Here is a 16,765-nt window from a genome sequence, read left to right on the forward strand (position 1 = left end):
TTCGATCTCTTTAATCCAACAAATCAAATTCTGTGGCTATTATTTTATGTAGCTTTAATTCATTGATAAAATGGATAAACATTTTGCATAACTTTGCATTAAGACTTTCATAATGATGAATAGCAAAGTATTTATTGTATAATGATACAAAAAGTATGTAGAGATACTAGCTTAAAGAAATACAGAAACTTTAAAGAGATATATAAAAAGAGATGCAAGAAATTCAAAGAAAAATTTCTTGTGCTCACTATTCCTTTATATCTGGTTGAATAATGAGCAAGTCGCGGGGATATTACGACGTATTATATCATAGTCACTATGAAAACTCTAAGACAATAGTTCTCTTAAAGAGACAGGCACAGAATTAACTAAGAATCAAAAAGCATAAAGTTTTAACCTTTACAGTGACATCATCCAAGATGGCAGTGGCCCCCACTGCCCTCACATGGTGCTGCTTGGGTTAGAAGATTGCTTGGATTTGCATACCTTTGCTTAGTGTCCCTTCTTCCCACAGCCGGAATATACCACATCTTTCGCCGGGCAGTGCTTCCTGGGGTGCTTCTGCTGGCTGCAGAAGTAGCACTTCAGGTGCTCATTAGCAGCCGTGGATCCCGCATCCCAAGATGGTGGTGCCCGCATTCCCCATGCAGCTGCTGCATTATTGATCAAGAAAGAGTCCACATTGTGGAGGGCTACTTCCAGACTTTTAGTTAGTTCAATGGCTTTCTGCAGCTTCAGCTCACCCTGTTCTAGCAGTCACTGGTGAATGTCATCCGATTTGATGCCAGCTACACAGACATCTTGGATCAGCTCCTCTGCTGATAAAGCCTTGCAGCCGCGGGCCCGGCCGAAGTCTCGCAGGACCTGGAGGAAATCATCGATTGACTCCCCGGGTTGCCGCTTATGCATGGCTAGGACATGCTTGGTGTAGACTTCATTCACTTGGGCCAGATGCTGGCCTTTCAGAATGTCCATTGGTTCGATGAATGTCTCGCAGTCTCTGACCATCGGTTAGACGTGGTGCACGATCCATGAGAACAATAAGTGCAGCTTGTCTACATCAGATTGGATGGTCGCTGTGGAGGCATGCAGAAAAATGTTGAAACAGTACAGCCAGAGTCAGATGCTTCCAGTGATTGCGGGTCAATTTCCAGCCTCTCTGGTCTCAGTATTTGTCCATTCCAAACTAGTTTTGAGGTTTGAACTTGATGCGCTGTCATTAACTACAAAGACGAGAAGTTACCTATCTGATAGGCGTTTATTACTATAAACAGACAGCACATCTCATGTTGCTGACCCAAGATCTGAGCTTGTTGTGCGGGGAGGGGTTATGGCATTGCTGCCTTTATTAGGGGAATCGGGGGAGGAGCTACTGATACAATCAGCGAGGGGTGGGCCAGTCATACACATTCAAATTGTATTAACAATGGTTCCACCAAAGAAATCTTGTACATGAATAGATAGAAAGAATAAATGAGCAACAAATGGAATACTGATTGCCATTGTTTCACCCAACTGCTAGATTTATACATTAATAACATCTAGGAAATATATTCTTGCAGTTGATCTTTATAAATTAGTGTCTCTACCACTGAACAACCACTTATCTCTATGTTGATCATAAAACACATGCCATATTTTAAATTCTAAACAGGTGAGTTGGAGCTGAGGTGGCCTATGTTTTTAGAAGACTTATAAGATGGCTCATCTTGTCGGGCTGAAGTACTGGTAAGTTTAACTCTGGACTTTATCTGCAATACCTGTTCCACTTGGCCAAAATAGAAAGTTAATTAAAAAAAAGTTGTTTTTAAATTACATTGATGAATCTGTGGGGAAAGAGAACCACAGCACCATTTTGGGCACATTTAAATGATGGATTCATTGGAGTCTTCTCTTCACATTTTTCAGCAGGCGTTGATTTTTGTAGAAGGAGCAAATTTAAATCACAGCCTCCAAGATTGGTGTGTGACCTTGTTGGATAAGGCATAAGGCAGTCAATCTACAATTTCTACATGATAATACTCTGATTGGAAGAGTTGCTTTAACAACTGATTTGAATGGTCCATTTGGATAAGACACGTCAGCACTTAAAAATAAAGGAAGCTCATTGAGTTTCTCCACAATGCTGATCCTTCTAAAGATTTTATTATATGCCCCTTCACTGACCTTAACTCCAGATAAATTGTTTAAAGATATGTTGAACTGTTGTGTAATTTGTGGATTAGTATTAGATTACTGCCTGAAGCAACAAAATCTCCTAGAATTATTAATATGCACTGATAATACTGTCATTTTCATTTACAATGATTCTGCACAAAATAACGCTTCCTTCAATAGATCTATGTGCATTAAACAATTTAAGGGAAACATTAATGAGGGAGGAAATGGTGTTTAAGGTAGAACATAATTTGATCTTGATGAATGTTTGAGCAGATTTCACAGACTGAAGGCCCTATACCTGCTCCAGGATTTTGTTCATAAATGATCAGACAGAAACACTCATGTGCTACTTTGGATAAACAATTGCTCAATTATTTATCTGTACAAAAATGACCAAGCTCCAAAAATAATTAATAAAGGTATTTAAAGGTGTTTAAAAATTATTCAAATAGTGTACATACACACACACTCTCTCTCTCTCTCTCTCTCTCACACACACACACACTATACATACATACTCCATAAAAAGTCAGTCACTTTTAAAAAATTTCTGAATGCTTCTCAAGTGCAGTGAGTGCAATGGGTTTACTGTGGGTGGCAGCAGAGACCATTTGTTATTTGAATTCAATTGCCATGCATTCATTTTCATTCATTCAGTGGGAGAGCAGAAACTTATAAAAATTGGCACATCTTTACCAATTTCATCGATTATTAAATTCAGTTTAAATTTAGTGGATGAGAACAAAGAAAATATGTATCTGCAATACTGCTCTTAACTGTACATCCATTGACAGAAGCAAATTTAAATTTGAGAAGAGCTCATTTTGCACATAAAAGATTGCTCGATAGATCAAAGCAATATATACACAGCGCAGGACTGTCTGCAGAAAGACAATGGATAAAGAGGGTCCTGAGCTCAGAATTAAGTATATTGACACAGTCATGGCTCAAAAATCAACAAAACTCTTTTAATTTGTAAGTATATTGGAAATTTGTGTTTTATTACATTTGCATAATCTCTCTTTGGCTTGGCTTCACGGACGAAGATTTATGGAGGGGGTAAAATGTCCACGTCAGCTGCAGGCTCGTTTGTGGCTGACAAGTCCGATGCGGGACAGGCAGACACGGTTGCAGCGGTTGCAGGGGAAAATTGGTTGGTTGGTGTTGGGTTTTTCCTCCTTTGTCTTTTGTCAGTGAGGTGGGCTCTGCGGTCTTCTTCAAAGGAGGTTGCTGCCCGCCGAACTGTGAGGCGCCAAGATGCACGGTTTGAGGCGATATCAGCCCACTGGCGGTGGTCAATGTGGCAGGCACCAAGAGATTTCTTTAGGCAGTCCTTGTACCTCTTCTTTGGTGCACCTCTGTCACGGTGGTCAGTGGAGAGCTCGCCATATAACACGATCTTGGGAAGGCGATGGTCCTCCATTCTGGAGACGCGACCTACCCAGCGCAGTTGGATCTTCAGCAGCGTGGATTCGATGCTGTCAGCCTCTGCCATCTCGAGTACTTCGATGTTAGGGATGAATTCGCTCCAATGAATGTTGAGGATGGAGCGGAGACAACGCTGGTGGAAGCGTTCTAGGAGCCGTAGGTGATGCCAGTAGACCCTGCAGCTGACGTGGACATTTTACCCCCTCCATAAATCTTCGTCCGCGAAGCCAAGCCAAAGAGAAAAGAGAAAGATAATATTACAATAATAGAAGAATCTTAAATTAGTGAGGAAGAGATTGAAGTGAAAAACAACTCTCACACAGAGATGAATAACTTTCCAGATTAATATATATGTTTAATTCTGCTAATTATTTGCTTTCCTGAGGCAAAAAGAGCCCATGGTAAGCTAAGAATCAGAATCAGAATCACAAGTTTGGTGTCTGCAGCAGCATTAGAAGGTGCAATTATTCGTATAAAATTACAGTTGAAAATAAATAAATTAGTGCAAAATAAGAGAACATTAGGTAGTATCTGTGGTTCAGTGACTATTCAAAAATCTAATGGCAGAGGGAAGGAAGCTGTCCTTGTGCCACTGGGTGTTCATATTCAAGCTCCTGTATCTCCTTCCCGATAGTGGCATTGTGAAGAGGGTGGGGTGGGGTGGGGGGGGGGGGGGTCCTTGAGGATAAAGGCTGCGTTCTTAAGGCACCATCCTTGTACGCGTTCTCAATCGAGTGGAGACTGATGGTTGTGATGGTTCTGGCCGAGCTCACAACTCTTGGTAGTTTTTTTCTTGTCTAGTGTTTTGGCACCTCCATACCAGACAGTGATGCAATTAGAATGCTCTCTATGCTACACCCATAGAAATTTGCAAGATTCTTTGGTGACAGACCAAATCGCCTCAAACTCCTCACAAAGGTGAGCCTTCTTCATGATTGCATTAGATATGGAGGCACCAGGATAGATCTTCAGAGACGTTGACAACCAGGAACTTTAAGTTCTTTACTGTCTCCACTGCTGACCCCTCAATGATGACTGGGTATTGTTCTTCTGGTTTCCCCTTCCTCAAGTCCACAATCAGTTCCTTAGTTTTGCTAGCATTGAGTGCAAAGTTGTTGTTATGGCATTATTCAACTAGCTGATCTATCTCCCTCCTGTACACTTCCTCATTGTCGCCTGTGATTCTACCTACGACTGTGGTGTCATCGGCAAATTTTTAGATGCCATTTGAATTGTGCCTAGCCACACAGTCATGGTTGAATAGCTGTAAAGCAGTGGGCTAAGCACATATCCTTGAGGTGCGCCTGTGTTGTCAGTGAGGAGGTGACGTTGTTTCCGATTAGTACTAACTGTGGTCTTCTGATGAGGAAGTCAAGGATCTCCATTGGAGAGGGGAGTACAGAGGTCCATTTTTTGAGCTTGTTGACCAGCCCTGAGGGTATGATGATCTTTAAACTGAGCTGTAGTCGATGAAGCCTGATGTACGTATTGCTGTAGTCTAGGTGATCCCGAGCTGAGTGGAGAGTCAGGAATATTTCATCTGCTGTGGAGTGATTGTGACAGTAGGCGAATTGTAATGGGTCTAGATCTTTATTGAGGTGAGAATTAATTCTGGCCATGACAAACCTCTCAACTTAAAGCTGTGGACTTTATCAGGAGAAACCATTAAAGGAAGCATAATATTGTGGAATAAGAAATAAAACAGAAAATGCTGGAAATATTCAGAAGTGTGATCACATTAGTTGAGGAAGAAACAGGGTTAATGCTTCAGAATGATGATCTCACATAAGATCTGTAGATTTCAGATTTCTAGTGTGTGCAGAATTTTATATTTTGAAATTGCAGAATGAGGATAAGCAAATAAACACTGGTGCTGGCCAATGAGTTTGAATGTAATACAGACATTAGCCACCCACTAATTATATATCTTGTTCAATTTCCAAGCTAAGGGAACCAGAAGATTATTAGTTTTGTTCTAGGCTGTTTCATGATCATAGTGGGCCAAGAAGTTTGTAATGTTTACATTTTTTCTCTGTTTCTTGGAGCATTATTTCTGTTGTTGCATTTATTTTCTGGTGACTTTAACATAACTGAGTGTTAAATGTTACATCAATTAAATGGTACATCACGATGTTATTGGTTAGTTCTCCTTTCTGTAATCATCATGAGTGGTTTCCAGCACTTTCCAGATGTGGATAGTCATTCATGCAAGTCCAGCAGCGATCTCCATGACAACAAGACAATGCAATGAGGATATTCTGCCCCAAAACTGGCCTGAATGCTTTGACAGCCAGCAAAGCCCAAAGGTTGCTGGTTGTAATAGCTATAAGAATTTTTTAATATTCTTTAAATTTATGTGACACGATGATGCAAGAATTATGTAAATTAAAGTAGGTAATTTCAAGTTTCCAAGTTTTAAGTTAACATTTAATGTCATGTATACTTAGGTGCAGTGAAAAGGTTTGTTTTCTGTAATACTCAGCATGACTCTCCATGCACAAGTATAGCAGAATAAAACACAGTGCAGAGAGTAAAGATACAGTGAGAGATCAGTTAAATTGCAAAAAGGGCAACATTATTTACTGGTGTGAGATTCATTCAGTAGTCTGATAGTAACAGGAAGAAAAATGTCCTTGAATCCGATGGTGTGGTATTTTTGCACTCTTGACTTTTCTTTCTGAAGAGAGAAGAGGATGTTGCTGGGGTGGGATGAGTCCTTTAGTATGTTGGCTGTTTTCCCCATGTATCAGAAGGTGTATATGGAGGGATTGTGAAGTTTGTTTCGGGTGTATTCACAATTCTCTGCCATCTCTTGTGGTCTCGAGAAAACCAGTTTCCATACTACACAGTTACAAATCCTGACAGGTTCATCAGCAGAAATTGTTGAAAGATGCTGGGAACCTGACAAATGTTCTCAGGTTTATTGAGGGATATTTTAAGAATATTTAAAAATTATTTCAAAATAAAAAATAACTAACTACAACCAAGCAAAGGCAGTTCTAAATAACTAAATAGAAACATAGAAGATAGGAGCAGGAGTAGGTCATTCGACCCTTCGAGCCTGCTCCGCCATTCAACGAGATCATGGCTGATCTTAAAGTTCAGTACCCCGTCCCCGCCTTCTCTCCGTAACCTTTAATACCCTTATACTGAAGAAATAGATCTAATTCCCTCTTAAATATATTTAATGACCCTGCCTCTACTGCCCTCTGTGGCAATGAATTCCACAGATTCACCACCCTCTGGGTAAAGAAATTCCTCCTCATCTCGGTCCTAAATGGTTTGCCTATTATCCTCAAACCATGGCCCCGGGTTCTGGATTTTCCCATCATTGGAAACATCCCATCTACATCCATTCTGTCCAGTCCTGCCAGAATTTTATATGTCTCTATGAGATCCCCTCTCAATCTTCTAAACTCCAGCGAGTACAATCCCAATTTGCGCAATCTTTCCTCATAAGTCATTCCTGCCATTCCACGTATCAGCCTGGTGAATTGCCTCTGCACTCCCTCCATTGCAAGAACATCCTTCCTTAGATAAGGTGACCAAAACTGCACACAATATTCCAGGTGGGGTCTCACCAAGGCCCTGTACAGCTGCATTAAGGTATCCTTGTTCCTATACTCAAACCCTCTTGATATGAAGGCCAACATACCATTTGCCTTTTTAACCGCCTGCTGTACCTGGTGTACAAGTACCCCTAGGTCTCTCTGCACTTCCCCATCTCTTAATCTATTGTCATTCAAATAGTAATCTGCCCTCCGGTTTGTATTACCAAAGTGGATAACCTCACATTTATCCACATTGTAGTGCATTTGCCATGTATCTGCCCAGTCCCTCAATTTATCCAAATCACACTGGAGCTTCCTGAACCCCCTCTTCCGTGCACACAACCCCTCCTAGCTTAGTGTCATCTGCAAATTTGGAGATATTACATCCAATCCCCTCATCCAGATCATTAATGTAAATTGTGAACAGCTGGCGTCTCAGTACATGTGAAATGTGAAATAGTTTTGCTTCTTAATCAAAAGCCTGACAATCTTCTAAACATGGTACAAGATCTGGTTGGTACAATGCTGGGAAATGCCAGCAAGACTTGACTGTTTTCTTAATATAATTTAACTGACTGTACATTTAGTTGTACAAACGTGGGTGGGGGGTGGTGGTGGGGGGATAAATGCAGACTCTGTATGCTATATGAATGTTAAAAATAATTACATGGTTTATTTGAATTTTAAGAGTCTATGAAAATTAAAATAAAATATTCAAAAAGACTGAATGTTGTCACTGGACTTCATGTGAAATTCATTGGCACAGTAAAGTGACAGATTCTTTTTTATATATTTTATTTAAAATTTTAAAAACCATGATACATAAAGTTAATGGACACTTAATGCAAAATATATATTAATAAGTATACATGGCATATACAGAAAAAAACCTCTATCCCTCCCTTACTCTATAAACCCTCTCCTTTATATACCCCTTACCTAAAACCCCTAAACTCTCCCCTAACTACCCCTTTGAAAAAGAAAAAAGAGATGTAAACTATAATAACATTGATAAGTCTGCATAAAAGAAAACTCTACTGTTCTTAACCACCAAAGGACCTGATGTTTTCTCACATTCTGAAATGCAGAATCATTTCTTTATCTTGTTTAGGCAAACATCTAATTAGAATAGAGCTTGGTGGTTGACCAAGAAGGTTTTTTTTTCCCCCAGTCCATTTGGAAAATACTCCTTTCCCAAAACATCAGGAATCAATTTCTGAAAGAACGATACGGGGTCCAAATCTTCAAAATCTTTTGGAAGTCCAACAACTTTAACATTATTTCTAAGGTTCTGGTGCTCTAAAGCATCCTTTTTTGGAATGTCATTTCTTTGAATTTCCCAACCAGTAAAGGAATCCTCCATCATATTCATTTTTTTCTTTACATTGTTCAACTTCATCATGACAATCCTAAAGTCCTTCTTGAATCTTCTTAACTTTGTCCTGTACTTTATCTACTACTCTTCCCTATTTTACCACATCAGCTTAGTCGAAATATCTTCTTTTAGACTAATAAATTGATGTTTCATTGACTCATTTGTTTAGACATAGTCCTTCTGACTGCTTAGAAGTAGGCCCACCTTGATATATTACTCTACCTTCCTCTTCTTCAGTAGGCAGAAGCCGCTTTCAGGTGGAATGGCCTGGAGAATGTGGCTCAGGAGCAGGCTGCGGGTGTCTGTGAAGGGATGTTCAGGTGGCAGCACTGAAGGAGGTGTTCTGCCTTCTGAAAGGGGGAGAAAGGCCGCAGAGCAAAAGCCTGCTCCTGAGTCCGGGCAGGGGCAGTCGTCTGACAGTTTTAAGTGTCTGGAATGTTGCGTTAATATTTACTTAATGTTGTTTGAAAGAAAGCTTTTACACTCCCATTTTAAAATTTATGAATAATGCTGAAAATTTCCTAACCTTTAAACTTGTGGAGATGTCCTCCTATCCATGATCACTATTGTTGTAAGTCTGAACTGCATTAGTAGAGTGACCTTATTCCTTCAATCCGCGCTCCCATTTCAAGTGTGCTCCTTCACAGTTCCAAACGCCGGCGTATTAGTCCTGAGTTACAGCCACGGACTGCTCCATTTGGTTCACCACTGCTTTCACGTCTCCCTGCTGCCTGACAGCCGCCTGTCGCGGGACTGCGGGGCTGGGAAGGCTGTCCCCGAGAATCCAGACTTACCGCAAGCTCTCACCTTTTAAATTTAGCGGGGTATTGTGTGCGTGCACAAGCACTACAGATGCACAGCGGCAACAAGCGACCACTTTAAAATGTTCATTTTGATAAATGAATCCCGCTGTATTTGCTGATGAATGAACTGTCACAATTCACCTGTTCATATCTTCTTTATTTCCTCCTTCAATGTGAATGTAAAATTACTGCCCAAGAATCCAGAAAATCAGGACCTATCTAATCCCCAAGCAGACCAGAAGCCATATTTCAGTCCTTGGTTGGTAATTCATCTCACAACCTCAAACTACAATGAAAAAACAGGAGCATCAATACGAATGTATCAGGTTCAGTTCCCACTGCTGGAGCAGCTTCGAGGGCGGAAACAATTTACAACGCCTCAACTTCTCAGGGCAGGATGAGAAATCTCAATACTACAGCCGCCCCAGCCCCGCAGTCCCACGCCGGGGGACTGTCAGGCAGCGGGGAGGGTCGGTGTCCGCAGCGGGGAGGATGGCTGTCACCAGCGGGGAGGGTTGCTGTCAGCGGGTCGCCAGCTGACTGTCAACAGCCTGCCTGTAGTTAGGCACCTTGAAAGCTGCTAGCTGCAGCGGGGGATTCTCGGAGCAGGATATTATACCTACAGGAGAAGGGTTAGGTAGGTAAACCTCCTGGCCGGGTTCTCCACTTTCAGGTGGCCACCTGACAGCCACAGAGGAGTACAATAGGCGGCTTTACAGTCGGGTATTGTGGCCACCTGAAAGTAGCTAAAGAGATATCTTCTTCTTCAAATCCTCCAGCGATGTCTCCTTCTTCCTCCTCCGTAGATCAAGATGACAACTCCATCTGCCCACGAGTTCTGGGCCCTTCCCTAGACTGAGAGAGGTCACCCCCCCCCCCCTCCCCATCCCCCCCCCCCCTCCCCAGTAGTCCGGGCCGGAGTCAGCTGCACTCTATGCAGTTGCTGTCGCTGGGGATGCAGACGAAATCAAGTCCCCAGGCTCCAATTCAAAGGTAGGCCTCACCTCTTCCAAACTTGCTTGTTGTCTCTGAGTCAGTTTTTTTCACTGTCTGTGTTTTATTTTGCCTAATTTTAGCTGTTGATAATTTTAATAGTATTTCCTATAACTTTTTAAATACCTTTTACTGTCAAAAAAAAGTTTTTTAATGTCGGGTTTTTAACAATTCTGTCGGGAGAGGTGTTTTCCCACATCTCCCCCCTACGCCATCATGCCATGCCCCCAAGATGACAGATTCTTCATCCAAGGACCTGTGCTATTCAAAGGCAAAATGTTGGCAGTTTTGAGGGAACCTCCTCCTGCTGGATTAATTATGAACTGCTATGATGCTGTAAAAAGGTCTGTCTCCACTATTGCAATGACTGTTTTTTGAACTATGTTAACTGTGACTATTTATTCTCTCTCTATAACATATTTATTATTCCTTATTAATTTAATGTATATTATTGTAGTTGTATATTATTCTTTTCATAATACCTATTCGGCTGCAAGAATTTTGGGACATATATACATGTATATGACAAGAAACTCACTGTCATTATTCTTGCTCATTATAGAGGAAAGAGGAAGACAGATTGAGCTGATTCCACCAATCCTCTGCTCCAAGTCCATCAAAATTAGTACCTGCTGCACTGCCTCTTTTGCAGGCCACAGATCATAGACTTGTTGGATGTCGACAGTTGCAATGAAGAACTAGTATCAAATGATTTAATTTGCTCCAGATTCAATAGGCTCAGGAGATGAGACAAGTGTAAAACATATTTTCACTTTTTTATGACAAAGTTATGGGATTGAGAATTAATCAATTTCAAATTTCATAATAATATTTGAGAAACTGCTTTGCACCAATACAAGCTTTAATGACAATCTTTGAGACTGTACAGTAATTGACAGGGTACAATGAAGCAGATAATTTGTAATGGCTTTCAGGGGATTCTTCACAACTCATGATGCAAGAAACTACCATGATTGCCTTCAACATTCTTGGTGAATGTTTCCAGAAAACAGTTTTAGACTAAATGGAGGTCTACAAGATTCTGAGAGGCACAGACATTATCACTTGCCGTATGCTTGAATGTAATAATTGACAGTTTCTCTGTAGGCAATATATAGTGGAAGGTGTAATGTCTAATTCCACTGTCTAAGATGAGTACTTGTACTTCTTTATAAAATGCACAAACACACAAGGTTGGAGTTAGGAACATTTGTTCTCGCTCTGTATTGCAGTCAGTTTGTTTACATTTCTTTACTTGTTAACACTTATAAGCATCTTCTTGAGTACATATTTTTACACTTCCAGTAGTGATAATTCTGCCTCACCTGCAGGAAAAAGAATCTCAGGATTTTATATGGTGTCATGTGCATACTTTGACAATAAATCTAAACTCTTGTATGATATGGCAAAGCAAGTTGTAAAACAATGATTTAATGTAAGATTCATGCTCACTTTCTGCTATATTACCATATTAATTAAATTAAATATTGTATTTTAAATTACAGTAAGAAGAGATGCTGAAATTAAATTAACTGAAAAATCAGGAGGTTACTTGTTATATCATCATTGCAGAATAATAATTATTATTATATTATACAGGGATTTTAATTTTGTATGCTTTTGTTTGGAAATAATTTTATTTTGGATATTCCCTTCCTTGACCAATATCATTAAATCTAACTTTCTAATTGTTTCTCACTCGTTCGAATCAGATCTGTTTCCAAAGCCCTTGCTCCATTTCAGCATTTAACTTTGCTCATCTATCTATCTATTCATTTTATCCTCAATTTGTAACTTCATGCTGAGATCAAATCTGAGTGTAAATGTCACCAACAATTCCAATTTTAATAAACTATTGCCCAGAAACTCTTAATATAGTTAATCAATTTAGGTCACCAGAAAATTGTGGAATTAGCAAAAGAATTTTGAAACATTTGTAGAAAGATGGGCTAAATTAGTAGAAAATGCTGTTGTGAGGAAGTGAGGGAACAAATAGGGGATGGGGGGGGGGATGAACAAGAACACTGTGATGATCAGTGTGTGGCCATTCCACTGCCATGTGATCCCATGCCCTTCAGGAGTGTCATTTCATGAGTTGCTCCAATCTGCTCGTGAGTGTAAGATGTGAGGCAAGAAAAATATATATTTTGGCCATTAAAATATGAGACTACTAATATTATGATCAAAATTTCAATCAGAATGAATAACTTCTGTACCTCACTGAATTTCAGAACATTGTGTTCCTTGGGTTTGTTTGTGTTTGTCATAAAGCAAGAGTTTTGGTCAGAAGAGGCTCAAAGTTGAAATGCTAACAATGTGATGTCACTTCATGCACATCTAATGCTGGGTCAAGTATTGGCACTGTTCATGACCAGAGAAAGCTGATTTAATTTTGTAATTTTATCAGAAAATTATTGTTAGCATGAGCTATTCTACATAAAATTGATATGTACATGATTTGCAGCTAAAGCATGGCTTCTGGTTGATTTAATTTCAAGACATATTTTTCATTGCAAAAATAGTCTGTGAATCAAATCATGACCTCATTGAATGAAGCATACAGGTTTACATAGTAAATGGGGATTAAACCCACTTGTTTTTTTTCCAGAGATTATATCTTCTGCAGATTTCATCAAGAATAATGAATGTCTGGTGAATCACAAAGCAGTAATCAAATCAAAAGGTTTTTCATGCAGTACATACATTATGATAAAGTCTTTATGTATTTTAATAGAACATGTGTGGAACATGTTCTATTTGATACTTAAAAACATAACCTTGGAGGTATATTCTCTATTCAGTGAAGATCCAGCTGCGCTGGGTGGGTCACGTCTCCAGAATGGAGGACCATCGCCTTCCCAAGATCGTGTTATATGGCGAGCTCTCCACTGGCCACCGAGACAGAGGTGCACCAAAGAAGAGGTACAAGGACTGCCTAAAGAAATCTCTTGGTGCCTGCCACATTGACCACCGCCAGTGGGCTGATATTGCCTCAAAACGTGCATCTTGGCGCCTCACAGTTCGGCGGGCAGCAACCTCCTTTGAAGAAGACTGCAGAGCCCACCTCACTGACAAAAGACAAAGGAGGAAAAACCCAACACCCAACCCCAACCAACCAATTTTCCCCTGCAACCGCTGCAACCGTGTCTGCCTGTCCCGCATCGGACTTGTCAGCCACAATCGAGCCTGCAGCTGACGTGGACTTTTACCCCCTCCATAAATCTTCGTCCGCGAAGCCAAGCCAAAGAACATGATTATTGTACATATTCAAACAGTTGGGAAAATCTTATTGCAGCAATTTACTTGTTTGATAAAATGAGATGTATGCTGTAAATAAACGTAACATTTTAAATATATGATGTATAATATTGCATGATTATTTTTTATGAAAATTCAGAACTTCACATGTTCTTACAGTAACTTCACATTTCTGTATATCCTCCAACTTCAAATACAGAAACCCATCCTCATAACAAACAATATGGCCTACATTTATATGACTAATGAGTCTGGACTTTTCAATTTGCATCACAATCAATCCACATAATGTATGGAATCATAGATCCCAATTAGGACACAGCAAGTTTCCACAAACAACAAGGAAAAAAATTGCTATGTTAACCATCTTTGGTTATTGGATAAATAATAACTATACCTGTGCAGCTCCTGTGGTTATGGGAGTGTCAGCCAAACAAAATGAAGATATGTGTATTTTGGGCACGACAATGGAATCTTGAATCTAATTCGTATAGTAAGTTTGTGGATAACATCAAAATTGGTGGTATCATGGAGTGTAGAAAGTGTAGAACATTATCTAATATTACAACAGGATTTAGATTAACTGGAAAAGTAGGCTAAGGAATGGGAGGTTGAATTTAACGGACAAGTGTGAGGTGTGGCACTTTGGTTGGCTAATTATAGGGTCCTTGGGAGTGTTGTAGAACAAAGAGACAAAGAGAGAGTCGGATGTTGGGGGTGGGGTGGTGTAGAGCTACAAAGTTCCATGAAAGTGGCAACACAGGTAGTCAGGGTGGTGAAGATGATGTTTGACATGTTAACCTTGAGGATTTTCATGTTACAATTGTACAGGATGTTTGTGAGAATGTACTTGAGAGTATTGTGCTGTTTACAGAAACAGAATTTGTTGTCATGAACTAGTCATGAAATTTGGTGTTTTGCGGCAGCATCACAGTGCAAATGTTAATATTGTAACCATCTTACAACATTACTATAAAAAAAGTTAAAATAATAGTGCACGAAAAGTAAGACATTGTCCATGGTTCATTGATTATTCAGGAATCTGATGGCAGCGGGGAAGAAACTGTCCTTGTGCCGTGAGTGCTCGTCTTTAGGCTCCTGTACCTTTTCCCCAGTAGTAGAGTGAAGAGGGCATGGCCTGGGTGGTGGAGGTCTTTGAGGATAGAGGCTGCCTTTTTAAGACAGCGCCTCATATAGATGTCCTTGATGGAGTGAAGTCTGGTGCCTGTGATGTCACAGGCCTAGTTAACAACCCTCTGGAGTTTATTCTTGTCCAGAGAGGTGGCGTCTCCATGCCAAGCAGTGATGCAACAAGACTGAATGCTCTCCATGGTACAGCTGTAGATGTTTACGAGTCTTCGGTGACTTGCCGAACTGCCTCAGACATCTAACAAAGTATAGCTGTTGGAGAGCCTTCTTTGTGATTGCATCAATGTGGAGGCTTCAGGACAGATCCTCAGAGATGTTGACAGGCAGGAATTTGAAGTTCCTGACCCTCTCCACTACTGAGCCCTCGATGAGGACTGGGTGCTGTTCCCCTCTCTTCCTCCCGAGCTCTACAATCATCTCCTTGGCTTTGCTGATGTTGAGTACAAGGTTGTTGTCATTACACCATTCAAAGAGATGATCCATCTCCCTCAGCTAAAGCAAATGTATTGTTAAGCTGGTAAAGGTGGAGAAAAGATTCACAAGAATGTTACCAGGACTTTCCAGCTTGAATTATAAGAAGAGGCTAGATAGGTTGGGACTATTCTTCCTGGAGCATAGGAGGCTAAGGGGGTATCTTATAGAGATGTATAAAATTGGCTTTTTCCCAGTAAACTGGTGGGTGTGGATTTAAGGAGAAAGGGGAAGATTTAAAAGGGACCTGAGAGATACCTTCTTCACACAGTAGGTGGTAGAAATTTTCAAAATATCGTAAGTCATAGGAGCAGAAATAGGTTATTCTGCCCATCGAGTCTGCCCCACTATTTAATCATAAACTGATTCTTTTCACACTCAACCCCACTGCTCGGTCTTCTCCCCATAATGTTTTATGCCCTGGCTAATCAAGAATCTTTCAATTTCTGCCTTAAATACACACAATGACCTAGCCCCCATAACAGCCTGGGCAACCAATTCCACAAATTTACCACCCTCTGGCTGAAGAAATTCTTCTGCATCTCTGTTCTAAGCAGACACCCTTTAATCCGAAGGGATTCTTCTCCAGAGTTGGGGTTGGCCCTCTTGTCCTAACCCAGGGGTCACCAAAGTGGTTGATACTGACCCCTGGGGGTCGATGGGACAATCCAGGGGGTTGATAAACAGCAGGGGGGGGGGGGGGAAGAGGGTGGTCAATTGAACATTTGTGGTTGAAAATGGGGGAGATTGACAGAAAATTGCAGGGGTGGCCAACCTCTTGTGTTGTGTTTGGCTTTAGCCTCTTAATAAGTAGAGAGTGAAAGGCCTGACAGACCGGAGCAGTATGTATCCAACACTCTCCCCAGTCCAGTGCCACTACCTCCCACCACCCCCCATTCAGCGCTGCCACTGCTCCTAAGGGATTCCATGCCTTGGGGTCTGTGAGGGATCAAAGATTCCATGAAGGGGTCAATGGTCTAAAAAGATTTGGTTCTCCTGTCCTAGATTCTCCCACCTTGGAAAATAACCTTTCTACAATTCCTAAATCCCAATGAGTACAGGCCATGGTTAGGGAGATATAGGCCAAATACAGACAAATGGGACTAGCTTGGACTTGTTTCCATGATTCAAAACTTTATGACTATGTGTTAAAAGTATATGCTGCAAGAGTGCCATGTCCCTGCTGACTCCTGGGATCCTCTGCCAGTATTTGTGCTTCCATTGAGAACCTTGAAACTATGCATTGGGAGGATGGATAAATTATTTATGAGTGGCAGAAGAAATGTTTCATCTCACAACCCACACACACACACACACACACAGGCACAACCAGTCAGGCAGCTCCCACCCTACTGGTGATTACACATTAGTCAAATCAGAACCGGGATTGCAGCGTCATTCTCGCTCTTCAGAAGATGTAACATGTCCCTATAACTGCTCGATTCTGTAATGGAGAAAAATGTTTGCAGTTGGGATTCTGATAATAACGCGCCGGTTTAACCACTGAAATGGTTGAACGTGTTCCTCTGATGGCCAATTAACTGCACTGGTCCTCATCCTTCCACCTTTAACGTTCA

At 40.8% G+C, this 16,765-nt stretch overlaps 1 long non-coding RNA gene across 1 annotated transcript in view; it reads right to left on the reverse strand.

Annotated features, from left to right (window-relative positions):
* Positions 1-16,765, reverse strand: part of LOC138755342 (uncharacterized) — a 34,147-nt gene that overhangs the window by 17,071 nt on the left and 311 nt on the right. The gene's annotated exons all lie outside the window — the stretch shown is intronic.

The sequence above is a fragment of the Narcine bancroftii genome, chromosome 2 (assembly GCF_036971445.1).
Source record: "Narcine bancroftii isolate sNarBan1 chromosome 2, sNarBan1.hap1, whole genome shotgun sequence".
NCBI lineage: Eukaryota > Metazoa > Chordata > Chondrichthyes > Torpediniformes > Narcinidae > Narcine > Narcine bancroftii.